This window comes from Protopterus annectens, chromosome 1.part0, assembly GCF_019279795.1.
Source record: "Protopterus annectens isolate FY-2018-M chromosome 1.part0, PAN1.0, whole genome shotgun sequence".
NCBI classification, from domain to species: Eukaryota; Metazoa; Chordata; order Ceratodontiformes; family Protopteridae; genus Protopterus; species Protopterus annectens.
Genome location: NC_056725.1, coordinates 1,440,881,418 through 1,440,899,831, shown reverse-complemented (window position 1 = coordinate 1,440,899,831; position 18,414 = coordinate 1,440,881,418).

The window sequence follows — 18,414 nt, the reverse complement described above, 5'->3', positions numbered from 1 at the left end:
CTTGTGTAGTATAGTCAAGGTGACCATTTTGTTACAGGACCTAAACTGAGACACTTGAGGGCTGCCCCGAGAAGCCAGGTTTGTAATCCCATTCTCCCGGCCCCCATGGGAGTTCAGATAGGGCCACCATTTCATCTCACACTGGGGCCAGCAGGTTGGCATCCCATCCTTCACCCAGCACTGTGGGGATGCCAGTCTGTGAACGGCACCACCCAGGAGGCAAGAGACCACATGCCAGGAGGCTCGAAGCGATGCACATTCATCGGTGCCTGGCACCATGGGGGAGAGAGACTGAGGTGTGCTGCAAAATACGCAGAGATAGTTGACCCAGGACTATCTCCCCCATGAGTTTGAAAGCCCTATGTGCAAGGCAAAGGGGAGAACCAGTGTCACAGAAGTCTGGATGAGGGGCTGTCTGAGGCTTTGTGGCCCAGCAGAGTTCCAAGAGGCTGAGAAGATCCCCTGTGAGGCTATAAGAGCATGTGTGACACTGCATGATTTGGCAGCAGTCAGGAGATATGTAACCCTGGAAAAGAGCTCTCTCTTCTGGGTAGAAGTTTAAACCTGGAGGTGGTCCATCCCGATGGAAGTGTGGAAGGGAGAAAGAGAGGTGGAAAGTGAATGTGTCAGGACTGCTTCCACCTGGGTGAGGGGGGTATGGACCATGCTCCCTCTGGGAAGGAAGTCTGGAAGGGGTAGAGAGGCAAATAGTGGCAGAGCTGGGTGGGTGGGGTCAGGCAGTGCTCTCCACGATGGAAGTCCTTAAGGGAGTGACTGGCGGACAGCAGCAGGGCCTGGAGAGCTCCTGTCAGGGTGAAAGGGATCAGGCAGAGCTCCCCATGATGAAAGTCCTTGATGAAGCACCAGGGCAGATGGAGGAGGGGCCTGGAGAGCTCCTGCCGGGGCGAAGGCATCCAACATTACCCCATAACTGATGGCATCCTTGAAAGATCTTCCAGTCCCCAGAGCTGCTCTGGATTGGAAAGCAGGGGGACTCTGAAGCCTTTGTGAGAATGGATCTGCCCCTCAGCAGCCGAGGGGAGTTCCAGAGGGGCAGACAGGATCAGAGGGAAGCTCCCTTGAGAAGGTCCAAGGGCATGAGCAATCCAGCATGACTTGGCAGCCCGCAGGAGACATGGACGTGACGGAGTCCCCTGACATGGGGGGGGCTGCAGGTGGGGAAAGTCTCTTGGCCAGGTCGAAGGGGAGGCCTGTAGGGGCCGGCCCTGATAGAAGTCAGTAAGGGTGTGCTGGGAAGATAGGTGTGGGGCCTGGAAAACTCCTGGCTGAGTGAGTGGGGTCAGGCAGAGCACCCCACGATAGAAGTCCTAGCGGGAGTGACTGACCGATGGTGGCAGAGCATAGAAGGCTCCTGCCAGGGTGAAGGCATTCAACCTTACCCCATACCCCAATGACATTCCCCCCCAAAAATTGTAAAGTTCCCAGAGCTGCTCAGGATGGAAAAGCAGTGGGATCGGTTGCCCCGGGAAGCCAGGTCACCATTCAGACTGAGCTGTCTAAACTGGGACATTTCTGTGTCCCAAAGACAATGTTCGGGATTCCAGGACAGAGACTTCCAAACCGGGACTGTCCTGGAAAAACTGGGACTGTTGGTCACCTTGACTATAGTGGATCCTGATCCCTGATAAACAACTGACCATGACTTTCTCATTACTCAGTCTGGTGAGAGGGATATCAATGCATCTCACAATGGAGTCTCTAATGACCAGAATGTCAGGTCTAGGTTAAGTGAAATGTGGCTGTATGTGTTGATGTGGGTGTTGTTTTGAAAGAATGCATTTGGAGCTGCTAAGGACATTTGATATCAGTGCTTTGTCTAGGAGGTCTTTGAGGTTTAGGAAGGTTACATTTAAGTGCCTATGCATATGTGGGTTTATATGTCTGGCTTGTGCATACTACTGACAACCTGATTAACATTTGGAGTGCTTTTATTTGAGAGTTTTGTCTCAAGTGACATTGTGTAAATACAACTCTAACATACCTTATCAGTTTGTTTAAGAATTAGCTAGTTGACAGTGAACATGAGGCAATTTTACATTGCCTGAGGATGCCCATACCCATTCAGCTGGCAAAGGAGATAGTGGGAAAGTCCATATCCATGGCAACAGGCCCTTTTTATTGAATAGATGGTTGCTGTGAGAATATAGAGTAAAGTCAGGAGTATCTGGTTTGCAACTTTGGGGGCAGAGATTGTCACTGTGCAAACTAGTTGCCTGTATGCAACTAGGTACTGGTAAAATTTCAAAGGTGCTTTTACAGAAAAATGTCAACTCATCTCTACAGGGCACTGCCAAACAAACAAGGTAAACTACTCTAGTAGACTCTGATGATTTATGGGTGAAGTATTTAGGGACATACTCTGACGTTAGGTTAGACATAAGCTAATCAAGCACTAATTACTAAAAAGAAGGAAATAGCTTTGTCAAGAATGACGAATAGTGGGGATTCATCTAACTGGCTACTATATGGCTACTACTAGTGCTGGTTTCATCATGGTGTCATGCTGTTGGGATACAATGTCCCTTTGTTTCTTCTCTCATCAGAAGCAAAACAGTAACACTAATCCCAAGATGAGAAGCAGGCCATAGGCTCTTTGCTGATTAGCAGTCTTGTCCCAGATGATGCAGGGGTCTGTAGGCTTGTTGGAGTTTACTTTTGGAAGATGCCTTGAATAGTAACCCACCCATTTAGGAATGTCCCACACAGACACTCACTGCCCAGTTCGAGAGAGTCAGGAATCAATGCCCTCTGCTCCTTCTGTCACCAGGAGCAAAACACTAGCACAGATTCTAAGCTGGAACCTGTGAAGCAGTTATCAGGTATTATAGTGATTAGCAGTTTCCAGGAAATAATGTCTCTGTGCCCCTTTGTCACCAGGAGCAAAATAGAAGCATAAATCCCAAGATGACAACTGAGAGGCAGAATGAGGGCTGCCCAATGATTGGTGGTCTTGGACTAGATGTTGTAGATTTTAAAGGTAAGATGGAAAAAATGGGTTAATATCCTAAGGGTTGTAGTGTGCAGTAAGCAGTCAGATATGTAAAAGAGGGTAACTCATGCTTTAGTGGTATAAAAGAATAAGATGGCTTGGATTGGGGATGGACACTCAGTAGTCTGGCTGTATGGAATACGGTGGGAGGGCAAATACATTTAAATAGATTACGTAGAAGTGACTTCATATAATGATAATTTTGTGCTCATTGACAATAACCAAAGAAAGAGGAAAGAGAAGGAATTATGTTTTAGGAAGTCAATGAGAGGGTTCTAAGCAAATGTTTAGGCAACTTAGCCAAGGAGATGAAAAGGCAGTATGACTGAAAATTACATGTTTTGTACCTTCTTTATACAGAGGAAAGTCATCTTATCATTTGATAAGGACCCATTCATGAATGTACTGATCACATATGAGATGCACTCAACAGTATGGTGAAACCTCATGTGCCATCTACTGTGGGGACTTTCTTTTCTGTCTTAAGGAATAGAATCATAAGTGTACTTACAGTGATGAGTTTAAGGTAAAAGGGGTATTGTAATCCTTATGATAAACAGGACTTGAATTACCTACAAACTGAGATCTAGTATATACTGCATCCACAACACTTTGGAAGGAGTTGACAAAGACATCTTGTATTCTGCTTGTGGGGTTTATCCACAAAGACCTCACGAGGATGGCCTGTAACATCTCTGGCCTTAGCCACAAGGCATTAATATCAGTTTTACTACACAAAGGTTTAGAAATCCCAAGTGTTGAAACAACATAAAAAAAAAACAAAAAAAATAAATAATACAGGCTTGCTTTTCTAGTAATGTAGTTGTCAGGCTGATATTTAGAACTTGGAAGAGTGATCAAAGCCATGATTGCTTAACTTTGTTTTCCAGGAAAGGTCCCTGAAAATCATACTGTTTCAAAATAAAGTGATTATCCATTTAGGTTTCTTATTCTTAACCTAGATATGCAGTCTAGGTGTGTATGTATGTGGGTGGGAGAGAGAGAGAGAGAGAGAGAGAGAGAGAGAAATTAGATATATGTGCTCATCTTATGGTAATCAGATCAGTGAGGACAAGTCCATGCTCAAGATATTTACACTAAATGTCTATGATGCCCTGATTTTTAATTTGTTTCTGTTTGTTAATCAGGTGAGTGGAATGGTATGCTGACCCCTTTCAGCTACGATCCGAGCTCACAAAATGGGCATAGTTACAGGTTGATCAAGTAATGGCATTGAGTATTATTGCACAGAGGAATAGGATAGTACAAAAATATGAACATGAAGATTTAAAGACAAGAATTATAATAACTATTTGAAGAGAATCATAATATTAACATCAAATCAATCTGGAATTGTATCTCTACCATCAGACAACGAATCAGTCTATCCAAATACACTTTAAAAACACATTGCTCAGGTCTTGCTCTGACCCTTACACACCCACATTTGTCTTGTATACTTCAGCAAAGCAAATTTTCAATGTAAATTTTCTACTGTCTTCTATCTCTTTGCCCTTCTACTGTGTCTTCTTACCCCCTGACAAGTTTTTCCCCACCAGCAAAATTCTACCTCATGTTCACTACCTTCTGAGTTTATCTCAGCTTCACCACAACTTTTTTTCCTCTGTATCACCTAACAAATATACAATTAACTTCCTCACCTATTCTCCACTCCTACTCTTATCACTTCGTCTCTGCTGTTTACTCCTGTCTCCTACACCACCCCTCATTTCTTCTAGCCACGTATTGAAAATTGTAATCTGACATTTTAAACCTCACTGTATATACTAATTTGTCTTATACTAATACGTAATGACTATATTTTACTGAGTGCAAATTTTCTATGGTAGATTTGCCTTTCAGTTATTGTATGTCCATATTGTAACTTCAAGCTTTACATTTTTCTATGATGTCTAAAGTTGCCTGTTTTGTAACTGGAGCTTTTCTCTCTGGGCTTCCACAGAAAATTGGCTGTCACAGCCCAGTTGGATTGCCCCGGTCAACAAAAGCAATAAATAATATATAAATGAATATCACTGTATGTAAACAATATATGAATCTATGAATGTGGTGTGTGCATTCAGTTTGATAATTGTTACTGAGTTTCTGGCACTGGCTAATAGAGTTGGCCATTTTCCCTAAAGCACTTGCATCCATTTCCTTTGAAAAGTTGCAATTTTAATTTAGTTCTGAAACCTTATAATATTTCCTTATCATGGATATTATCTGGAGACTGATTCCATGATACAAGTCCAGTTACAAAACAGTCAACTTTATACATAAAAAACGTAAAGCTTAAAGTGCATGTTGCCTGTTGAGAGGAGTAAAGTTATGAGGAACTCATATTACAGTCAATATATGAGCACATTTTAGGTAAAGGGCCAGACAAACTTCTTGAGAGAAACTGGAAGTATGACCAAATAACCCATGTTGGCATAAAAGAGCTGAGATATATGCCTCAAGACTATATGAAGAGAGACATCATGGTGCTGTCAGAATATGTGCCCCAGGTTGTATGAACCTAGCACTGACCCTTCTCCAAGGATGATGCCACAATATGAACTGAAGAGGTGTGACTTTAATAATTGGCTAGTTTCTGGTATCATTCCAAGGGGCTGCAATATTTGTCAGCATTAAAGGAGTTGGTAAACAGACCATGTTGCTTTGCCAGGTATTGTCTGCACCTCTCCCCTCTAGGCTTTCAATTGTCTGACACTGACATGGGGGTGTAAGTGTCGAGCCCTCTGCAAAAAATATTTTGTGTTTTGTGTGCCACTGTGGTATATCATGTTTTGTGATGTTGATTTTTTCGACATTTCATTTACTTTTATATGAGTCTGGACAATGCAAGACCTCAGTTTCATTCTAGACCCAGTGCTTTTATTCTGACATGCATAACCCCCTCCAGGATGGATGAGACCACATGGAAACTTATATCCTTTCTATTACAGTTTCATGACAATTGTCTAAATTCGTCATGGCTCAAGACCTCAGACAACTACCAGTCTTGTATCACTCTGGAGTTTGGAATCCCCACAACATCCTTTTGACAAACTTGTATTTTCCTTGAGTATAATCCTCTTCCTCCTACACCATTCCCCAGTTCACTTCCCCAGTCTCTCATCCCCCTCTCTCATTGTGTCTGTGGACTAGTATAATACACTGATTCACCAGTACTCCTTCCTTTTCCTTAACCATCAGTGTGCTTACCCAGTGTTATGTATTTTTCTAATTCCTGACTTCATTCATGAGGTGATGCTTACCCAAAATGACTTAGGAACTTATCTATTTTAGGTGGTAAACAGTATTGCTTTGGTATGGGGAGAGCTTGCCTTCACACTCTTATATTATTCTTTGAAGAGGTAACAGCAGCACTTAATGAAGGACTGACAGTGGATCAATTTATCTTGACCTTGTAAAGCATTTTTATGCTATTTCACATAAAGAAAAACAACAAAAACATTAAATATAAGCAAATATGTAGTCCAGTGGTTAAGACGGTCTATCAAAAAAGCATACCTGATGCAGTATAAGTCCTTCACATTTAACATTTTAAATATAGCATCAAGAGACTTGGCTAAAGGACATACATTTTGATTATACTATAAGAAGTAATTATATTTTGTTTCTTATAGGTTACTTAGAGGTGACCTCTACTTGGTTTGAAAGGCAATATCTGATCCAGTTCTATCTGAAAGCAGATGCCTGGAATACTGCGCTGGGAGAGTTTTCACCAGACTGAGGATTTTAATTCTAAAAGTAAACATAAATAATAGGAGAAACAAGACAGATACTTCATACAGCTCACCTACAATAATAGTATAAGCTTCTCCTTGCGATCATAATATAGAGGACTATGATTCAGTTGCTGATCATAACCGACTTATTATATTCTCAAGACATGGATGCCAAGAAACTCACCTTCAGAGCCAAGCTCAAGATATGAATCTTGGCAGTCATGTCAAGAACTCATAATTTAGGATTATAACTGGAGGCCCTATCATAATACTTTGTAGTGCGTGGAGCTTTATCTGTTCCATATATTACTAGCTACAGGAAAAAAAAAGCACTTAGTGTTTTGCCAACATTGAAAGCCATAAAGCGCTTGGTGAGTGCTGTCAAAAAGACAGTGTAACACATTCTCTTATGGTACATTACTGGCACAGACCGTAGGCAGAAACAAATCTTTTTTTTAATTTTGCCTCTGTGGTTTGCTGGCCAGTACTGGCAGGTTTTACTACTTAACATGATACCCAGTCTTAACAAGTGAAGTAGGGGTGCTTGACAATTATTAAGATCGGGTCTTGTACTATAGAAGCACTTAACTGATTTGTTTTTTCTTGATATTGGAACATAATCACCGCGCTCCTTACCCTACAAGTCACTCTTTAACTTAATACAAAATTAATCTTTATATAGCTATGGAAAGTAGAAAATATCAGCATGACATTATGGTAATGAAATTCTTAAAGGTCACTAGGTCGTAAGCTTGATAGTCAAATCTGTAAAATTGAACGTTTGCCTTAAATCAAACCCAGCTAGTCCATGCGCTGGTAGCATTACTTGGTTGGGAGATACTACTGATATGTTTACCGCTGTTTAGTGTGCCTACGTTGCCTGAATGCACTGTTAGCTCACCCCATCATTAACTGTTCCATTACTATTATATACACAAACATATGTATCATAAATATATATATATATATATATATATATATATATATATATATATATATATATATATAGACATACATACATACATAGGTTTACCTCCATATAGTCGAACACACAGCGTTCAAACCCATAAATGTCTGACTTTCTTTAGTGAATTTTGGCATGTTGAATGGTCAGAATGTAATACAAAACACCAAATATGACATTTATGTCCTTTCTACATTCAAAACGAGTGCTAATGTGGGTCAAAAAGGGGGAGGGGTTTGTGATTCACAGCATCTGCGTTCGCAAATGTGGATTTTTTGCCGTACTACTTTCGGACATTCGGGTTCGATCATCCACCAGTCGGCCATATGGAGGTAAATCACACACACACACACACACACACACACACACATATATATATATATATATATATATATATATATATATATATATATATATGGATTTACATTAGAAGCTCGAAGTACTGAAATATCGAAATTCAGTATTTTGCACCCATAAAGTGGAATCCTGAAAAGAACGAAAACTCAGAAGCGCGAAATTCAAAACCTCGCATACTGGAGATTTTTAATTAGTGCTTCTGGTGTTTCGCTGTGGTTTTGGATTCAGGTAAGTGTTTATGTGTTAAGGGTTTTAGGTAGGGGTTGCGGTGTGTGTTAGTGTGTTTTGTTGCTGTAATGTGTGTGTGCGAGGAGAATATAGCTTGTCTGGTGGTGTTTTATGTGTTTTTGTATGTAGTGCGACCTCGGAGTTAGAATATTTAAGTAGGGAGGGTACAGGGGGGCTTGCACCCCTGCTTTTATGTAGGACAGAGCTTGTGTTTGTGTGTGGGGAGGAAGGTGTATGTTTGTGTACAGCAGAAGTGCTAATTCAAAATCTCCAGTATGCGAGATATTGAATTTTGCGCTTCTGTGTTTTCATTCTTTTCAGGATTCCACTTTATGGGCTCAAAATACTGAATTTCGATAGTTCAGTATTTCAAGCTTCTAAAGTGAATCCATATATATATATATAAAATCATAAAAATCACAAGTTTTTACCATTCAGTCTTGCTATTGAGTCAATTTAAAATCGTTACTATAAAAAAGGTGCCATAGTACATCAGGGCAGGTAATATGAAATGTTGCATACAGCATATAAACAATCAGGTTGAAAATACTTGTCAGGTAACTGGAGGCTGAAGTACTTTATTGGAAAACAGAATGTGTAGTTCAAGCTCTTCCTGCTTACTGAAATTGTTTTATTAGCAATGGTTTGAATGTTTTGGAGGGGCACTGTTCTATAATTTAGCAATAAATCATGAATGGCTTTGGCTATCACATGATTTATCCATGGTAATTTCACCATCATGATACAACAAAGCCAACAGTGTAAATCCTGTGATACCCACTCCCAGTAGTGAATTATACAATGAAAACCAATGTACTATACTTGCATATGGTACATATATCCTCAAACCAAATACATGCAAAGGAGACAGGGTGCACAGATTAAACCAAAATGTGGAATCCAAAAGAAAAAGTCCAGCACCAGGAGAAGTTGCAAAATAAATCTTTGAATATATTTATTAGGGCAAACCCAAAAAATCCATAAGCATCAAACTGGTTTCGGCTGAGTAATAGCCTTCTTCAGTGCATTAGTGCGAATAGACAGTTCCACATGCTTATATAAGGAAAAAGAAGAATTAATTGCAATCATCCATTAATTGTTTAAGCAGTTAAGCAAATTAACTTAACTCATTCAGGCTTAATTGCTTAAACAATTAATGGATGATTGCAATTAATTCTTCTGACTTATGCACTGAAGAAGGCTATTACTCAGCCAAAACCAGTTTGCTGCTTATGGATTTTTTGGGTTTGCCCTAATAAATATATTCAAAGATTTATTTTGCAACTTCTCCTGGTGCTGGATTTTTTTCTTTTGGATTCTGAGAGGTATGATCCCCTTTGCTTGCATAGTACATTAGTTCCATTCAAGTGACAGAATGTGGAAAGTATCTTGTCTGTAGCTCTCTTTTGATTTTTCTTTGTTTTTCTTGTTGCTGGGTTATATTCCAGCCGTTTTATTTAGAAATAAGAATGACATTGTTGGATATTACAGAAATACTTCTTTAATTTAAAAGCATTATGAAGAATAGGGCAGAAATAGGAGGAAAATTAGGGACATTCTGCAAATCTGTGGACAGTTGACAGGTACAGTTATTGTACTGCCGGTTAGCATGCTTGCCAACTATTTAGTGTTTTGTAGAAAGTTTTTCCTTATACTTTTTCTATCTCTTGTAAAATATATTATAAAAAATTAACAAACATATTTGTCAATGTAAAATCTGTCCACTCAATAATACTTGAATGGTTGGACTTTTTTTGCATTGGTATATGCTCAATTTACAATGGGCACTCTGATTTGGCTGTCCAATCAGTGTACATGTTTTTGACTAAGAATTAACCTTTATTGTATAATGTGTTAACTCAACCTAAATAGAGTTTAAATATCTTTAGCATAGTCTGGTTACAGGTGTTGCTATATCCAGATCTGTTTATGTGTTTCCTGCTATGGCTACTTGGGTTGGCTGGAGCCTACCTGCACTTAGTGGGAGTAAGTGAACTGGTTGAAAATGGTATGGCATAAGGTGTTTCGCTAAGAGCTCAGGGACAAGGGTTGATTGGTCAATTCCAGTGTTTCTGTTTTACTTTCGTTTTGTGACACTTGCTTGTTTTAGATGAGCTACAAGGCGGTGAGCATTCTGCATCTACCCTAGGCTGTGCTGATTTCAAAGCTGCTGAGAGAAGCTACAAAACTAAATGCCATTTTTCAATTTATTCTGACTTATACTGCACTTGTATTTGATTAACTGTGCTGTTTTATTAACTTGCATTACATTTGCACTGTATTTTTTTTCACTGTTTTACTGTTAAACTGTTTAAATAACTGAGTGTGAGCTATTATGCTATGTTTAAGTGTGTATCTGTTCTCCTGTATTAAATCGACCTAAAAAGAGTTTAAATATCTTTAGCATAGTCTGGTTACAGGTTTTGCTGTATCCATATCTGTATCTGATTCCTGTTTCCTGTGTTTCCTGCTACTCCAGCTTGAGTCGGCTGGAGCCTACCTGCACTTAGTGGGAGTAAGTGAACTGGTTGCAAATGGTCTGGCTTAGGATGTTTGGCCAGAAGCTTAGGGATAATGGTTGATTGGGCAATTTCAGTGTTTCGATTTTACTTTCATTTTTGTGGTACTTAAGCCCCGCATTTGCTTGGGTTTGCACTTGTTTGCACATCATGCACTGGTACTGGGCTGTTTTAACCCTTTGCAAGGTATCTCAGCTGCAGTTTTTCCCTTACTTGCACTCCTGTGCAAGTGAGGCTCTCCCTTGCAGCTACTGTATTGATTTTATTCTTATTCAGTCCTACTCACACCTATAGGTACTTTCCTCAGATAGTACCCACTCTACTATCCCTGACCTCTCTTCCACAGATTCTGACAACCATGGACGGACAATTTCTTATGGTTTCTCCTGCTAGTTTGGTTGATGTGGGCATCTTGAGACAGTGTAGCAACTGCCTCATGCACACGGACAACCCTGTACTACTACCACCTAGGAACAAAATATGTGAGAGATGCGATTACATTAAGAACCAAGAACCCATTCTGTCTCAATCACAAACCAGCACATCTGGCACTGAGAAGGTTGTCTGCTCAAACACCACAAATACCACACCTCTAACACCACCCACACCTGTACAACACACTCCCACATATGTGGAGGTTCTCAGCAAAAACATACCTAAACAAAAGAGACCTCCAAGGCAAAAACACAAATGCGCATCACAACCACAGCACCAAGCACTATACATAGTACACACGCCTGTGTCTCACAGCTTCTAAGGTCCAGCCACACACCTAACATACTAGTCATGGGAGACTCTATCATGAGACACACAGATATGCCCATCACCAGGCTACAGAAGGAAAAGTCACAGTAAGTTGTTTGTCAGCTGCTAGAATCCGCCATATCATGCACGCACTCAAGTTTCTTAACAACAGGTACTGTTATGACTCTGTCATGGTCCATATTGGTGTGAATGACTTGAGACATACCTCTTTGGACTATATGAAGAGAGACATGACTGAGGTCGCTGAATATGTGTCCCTGGCAGGTATGTCCCTAGCCTTAAGCAGCATCTTACCGTCACCCAGACTGATGCCTCAATGCAAATAGAAAATAATTGACTTTAACAATTGGCTTAGTTTCTGGTGTAATTTCAAGAAGATCTGGTACCTAACAGCCTGGGAGGACATGATTGACAGACCACAATGCTTTGCCAGAGATGGCCTTCATCTGTCTCCCCTGGGCTTCTAGCTTTTGGCAATGGTTCTTGCCTCCCCCACAGTGCCTTTTTAGGCAAAGTCAAGAGGACAAAATTAGCAATGTGAAAAATTCTTCTAAATTAAATTTAAAGGTTATTCTGCTAAACACTAGGGGTCTTAACATGAAACTGCACTCATTGCAAGCAGTCCTCACCCTGGAAGATGCTGACATTTGTGCAGTCACTGAAACCTGGTTCAAAGCTACGGAGAGCACCCCAGTCTTACCAGGATACTCATCCTACCATACCTTCAGACCCTAAATGGAGGGCTACAAAGCCAAAGGAGGTGGAGTTTCAATATTTATCAAAGACATACACACCTTCAGGCTGGTCAAACAGTATGACACACAGGAGACACTCCAGGTGCAGTTAACTGTTGACAAAACACCTATTCAAATCAAAGCTAGCTACAGACTCCCAACTATGACTCAGGATGCCCACTCCACCTATCTAGACTTACTTGAATCCATCAAGATTTTACCCTCTACACTGATCCTGGGTGACTTTAACTACCCAACCATAGAGTGGAAGACCTATTCTAACCCAAACACGAAAGCCCAGAGATTTCTTGACTTCGTCAGTGCCAGTGCATTGGATCAGATGGTTGACACCCCCAAGAGAGGTGAAAATATCGTGGACCTAATACTAACCAACATGAGAAGCTTCTGTAGCACTCCCATAGTTTCATCCTCCTTGGTACGATCTGACCATAAAGCGATCACTTTGGAAATCACCATCTCACCTGACCCCCCCCCCCTGCCAGGGTCAAACAAAAAAAGTTTTCCAAAGCTGACTACAACCTCCTGAGAGCAGGTATAAGCAGCTTCACAGCCACCATTCCTTCAGCTGGAACTAGCATTAATAGCCAAGCCTACACAAAAAAACTATATGAGCACCTACATAGCTGTATGGACTCAGCAATACCTGACAGAACCAAATCATCTTACTCAAGGAAGAGTAAACCTGTCTGGTGGACAGCAGCAATAAACAAACTCTATAATAAAAGGAAAAAAATTGCTGTCCCGGACCAAGAAGGAACAGGTGCCAAGTTGGAAACAATCTCTTCTTTGTCTGAACAAGCAAATGAGGTCACTGGCGAAATCCTGTAAAGCTAACTTCAACTCCAAATTGACCACATCCACTAAGGAGAATCACAAGGCCTTCTTCTTGTGCATCCGCACTCTCAAAGGTAATGCCCAAATCTGCTCTGAACTGATGGTCAAGAACACCACATACACAAACACCATAGATACAGCCAATCTGCTGGCAGACAGTAAAATAGGACATCCACAGCACCTGCCCCCTCCTCATTACCAGGGAGCAGGTCTTTAATGTCCACTCAAAGGCAAAAATTCAGCCTCCATGGGACCCAACAACATCCCTGGTTGCATCTTATATGAATTCAGGCAAGAGCTTGCAGCACCATTAGGCACCCTATTCAACCAAAGCCTGAGTACCATCTTTGTCCCAGGCGAATGGAGGACCACCACTGTCATCCCTCTACACTGACCCAGGCAATTATAGGCCCATCAGACTAACTAGTCTGATCTGGAAGACCATGGAATGCATTATCATGGACCTTATAAACAAAGACATTGGAAACCTCCAAACGCTTGACCCCACACAGTTTGGTTTTGTCAAAGGGAGATTGTGTCTGTTAAACTTGGTTGACTTCTTCAAAACAGTCACCAAAGTCATGGACAAAGGGAAGATGGTGCACACCCCCTACCTTGCCCTAGCCAAAGCCTTTGACACTATTCCTCACTCGGGCATAATAGATAAACTCTCCCAGCTAGGCATCAACCCGTATGTTACCAGATGGGTAGCTAGCTGGCTCACTGATAGAGCCACTCAGTCAAAATAAGGGAAGCCACCTCTAGTAGTAGGCCCGTAACAAGTGGCATACCCCAAGGATCAGTATTGGGGCCTCTACTGTTTCAGATATACTTTTCTGAAGTGCAAGCCAAAACCAGCAATCTGTGGCTGACCAAGTTTGCTGATGACTGCAAGCTGGGTGTCTTAAATTCCCCTAATGATGTGAACATCATCCAAGAAGGTCTTACCCAAAATAATGTCAAGAAATGCATCATTATCTCCTTTGGTGAAAATGGTATCCCCACTAATTATCACAGTAATAGCAACATACTAAGCAACAATCAGTTGTAAGGCACTTGGGCACCCAGGTTGACAGCAACCTGACTTTTGACCACAACATTGCCTCCATTGTACAGAAGGCTTTCTACATTGCCCACTTCATAAGTAAGGGTATTTCATCTATGAACAAGGAGGTCATAACATCCTTGTACTCCTCCCTATCAGACCCATTATCGAGAACAATGCCCCTTCGGCATATACCTTGCCAAGCACATGCAGAAACTGGAGTGACCTCAGAGGTTCCTGACCAGGAAAATCCAAGGTCTCAAACACCTGTCTTATACAGATAGGCTAAAAGCCCTGTCTCTCTACTCAGTCTCATACAGACTGCTCAGAGGTGACCTGTGTCTGGCATACAAGGCTGTCTCAGACCCAGCCTTAATGGAGTTGCTGCATATTCATAAGTCAAACTCCACTTGTGCAACCTGCATGCAAGGCCTCAACCTTATCTGTGACATTAATAGAATTTGTTGGCGGGATAGATTTGTGTCCTAAAAACTCTCCCATCTGTGGAATAGACTCCCTCTCCAAGTCAAGCAGAGTACCTCACTGGCCTTCTTTAAGAGGAACCTGGATGACTGGATAAGAAACAGAAAATACACCCTTGGGATCCCACCTGTGTCCCTGCTGGACAGGGGAAACAGGTGCTGACTTTGTGGGAACATGGGTGAAATTCTTGGCTAGGCTTATAAGAGCCTCCAGGCTAATAGCCTAGTATCATCCTATGAACCTATGAACCTATGGAATAGCAATTCCAAGTGGTGAATATAATGTGAAGCCTGTCTTTCAGTAGCAATGGACTGAAAGACCTAAGCATTACTGAAATGTTTTGTACCTGTGAAGAATGCCAGCCCAGGGTCTGCATGAGTTCAGATGAATCGACTTAATGCCAAAGTTAAACTGCATCATCTACAGCACGTGCATTATCTGAAAAAAGACCTTATTCTTAAGCACCACACTGTGGTGGATAGTGGAAAAGATTTGGGGAAACTTGGCTAATATGTGGTGTGCTACAAGTATTTCCACACTTAGTGGTGGTAGAAAGATAGCTCATACAGCAATTTACATTGTGCTTAAGCCTATGATGAAACTTTTTCTGATGTGAATGTTTTCATAGTGTAATATACATGCTGAACAAATGTAGATTTTGATTCAGAATGAACCCTAGGTTTTTAAGATAGAGAGAGAGAGAGAGAGAGAGAGAGAGAGAGAGACAGAGCAGTTTTAGTTATTTGTCTTTACAGCAGTGAGAAAAGATCGGTCATGAAAATGTCTGTCATCAGATTACATTTGTTTCCCAATACCATGACTTACTGACTCTCAAGAGAAGACTGCTTCTGAATAAGCTTATTGCGATGGTACAGCGGTAGCGTTGTTGCTTCACAGCAAGAGGTTCTCCTGTTTGATTCAAGGCTGGAGTGCCTTCTGTGTGGAGTCTGCATGTCCTCCCCGTGGTCGAGTGGCCTCCAAAAGACATGTGTGAATGGGCGTGCCTTTGCTGAAGGTTGGGCGTTGGGCTGGCAACTCGGCACCATAAAACATCTACTGCCAATCATTAGAGGACCAGAGTTCCGCTGTGGTGACCCCTAACCGGGAAAAGCCGAAAAGACAAACAAAATTGACTGGCTCTTTGAAAGATGGAGTAATTTGCAATTTGGAACAAGGCACTTTATCTCTAGAAGTACCACATATTGTTACGACTTTAGAAATCTGAGCTTATAATATCAGACCCTTTCTATGGCTATAGTTATCAGGAATGGAATAAAAATGCAAGCCTTATCTTACTGTTTTGACAAGGGCATATTAGCGGTGTCTTGCACAGTAACATCATTGCTCAGAAAGATTGTCACCCATTCCATAGGCAAGTATAGAGTTGTCTGCATTGTTACCTTTTTTTTGAGAAATCAAGGCATATAGTAAGTATGGAGCAGTCTATAGTGATGAATGCTTTTGAGAGGTAAGATTAAAATTGCAAGTGGTTCTTTAAGCGTTGGGTGGAGAAGCATATGCCTGTTAGCTTAATCTGTGAAGTCTTCACATCGCTTCCTTTACTGAAGTTTTATCAACTACCAGAAAGTAAAGCAAAATCATTGACATGTCTCCACAGGTGGGCAAATGTGACCCATTCTAGAAAATTTTGGAGTACTGCTATCAATAGTATAGGTCAAAAAAATCTTCATATTGCTAAATCATTAGCCTTAATCAGATGTATAATTGTGACATTCTTTCACAGATAAAGTGCATTACTCTTCTGGAGAGATCTGTTGAGTGGTGTAGTTGTTGGTGTGGAAATGTAAATAATAGTTAGTAGTAAACTCTTTTATCACAGTAGTCTAGCACCAGGTGAGATGCTAGCATTAATGTTCCTTACTAGTTTCTGTACAGCAATGGAAATACATTTATAAAGCCAACCTTCTGAAATGCAGAATGGCATCAAGCCAAAGAGAACATGCCAAAATTCCAAAAGCCGAAGAACTTGGCAAACATTCTATGCAGGGGTACATGTCCCACTGCACCCCACCTGATAATTATATATACCAACTCTGAAATCACACTACAGTGGGGAAAGAGCAAATTCCCTGATCCGTCAATTTGGAATCTTGACTTTGCTGTTTTCAGTGTTTTCTTTTTGGAATAATGCCATTTGAAATGTTGGCCATTCAGCATTATACGTCTCACACTGCAACATATCCAGATGGATAAAGGAGAGGACAGGAAGTTGGTTCATATTTGTCCACTTTCCACATCCTGACACTCTTGAGTCTGTGTAGTTGTGTTGGCCAGTGGCTTAAAGTAGCTATTTACTCTGTTAACCATAACTATATCATCCATGTAGTTTAGATAAGGTGATACAGGTGATGACTTTCCTATGATAAAAACTGTATGCCCTTCTAAATTGACTTAGAGTATAATTAGAAAGTGTTCAAAGGCTGTGAAAAAAGGGAGCTATATCCTTTTGAATACTACCCTTTCTTAGATTCTTTGGAGTTCTGTAAGGCTGATAATTGGTATCAGAGAATGATCTTTTATACGTTCCCTAGTCTAAATTCCTGCTTAATAATTTCTTCTGAATGTAGTAACTACCAAGCCTCATGGTCTGTCTCTAACCACAAATATCTTGATATATATATATATATATATATATATATATATATATATATATATATATATATATTGATATATATATATATATATATGTTAGGATTTTTACCACAGTTTGGAAGCTGGTGATAATATAATTGAGATCCTTGTTATTATCATGGATAGAGCTACTGGGTGACCAGTTCACAGCATTAAACAGATTATTTGCAATGCCCATGTAAAATGAGTGGCTCTGGGTAGTAGTGGTCAGGGAGCATACCTCTCAACTGTCCAGATTTTTGCAGAATGTCCAGATTTTTGCCTCATATTTTTGGTTTGTTCCTTATAAAAATCTATGGATTTCTAGCAAATCACTGGGGTGATCTGAGGACTGAAGTCACTAAATAACGACATACATTTGAATTTCAGACTTCATATCCTTCAAAAAAATGCATGCTAAGACAGAACCTGTTACTATAGCAACTTTTTAAGTTTATAAGGGCAAAATTTACAATCTGTCCCAATTTTTGTCCTTTCTCCCCCCCATTATGTCAGGCTTTGTCCAGATTTCTTGCGTTAAGTAGATGAGAGGTATGTCTAGGAAGGCTATATCCTAGGTGATTAGCTAAATACAAACAAACAAGGCAGTGATCATAAAGGGCACGAGGCATCTGCCTAGCATGCAGACAGTGAGGTGTGGAGCCAGTCAAGGAACAATGAGGTAACTTGATGGAAGCTTCCTGATGCATCTGGGATAAGAGAATCATGGGCAGGACACTTCAGCCAAAATCCCTGGAAGCCTCCACCATAACTGGAGCATTAGAAGTCTACAAATCAGTCATCAGATGTGGATTTATAAAGCAGGAGTATACAAACAGTAATGAATGAGTTAGTACCACTCACTTTTGTATCAAGCAAATATTAGACCTGTTTATGATAGATGAAGGCAGGGACCTAGAACGTCTAGTAATCAGACTGGAGATTTAAATGGCAGTGCTGATACTAATCTACTTATGAATCTGGCAAGATCTCAACAGGCACAAAACTTCATAATTTTCTTCTCTGCTGCTAACAAAAGTTCTTAGTGATGACAGGATAATAAGTTTAAATACTTCCACGCAAGCT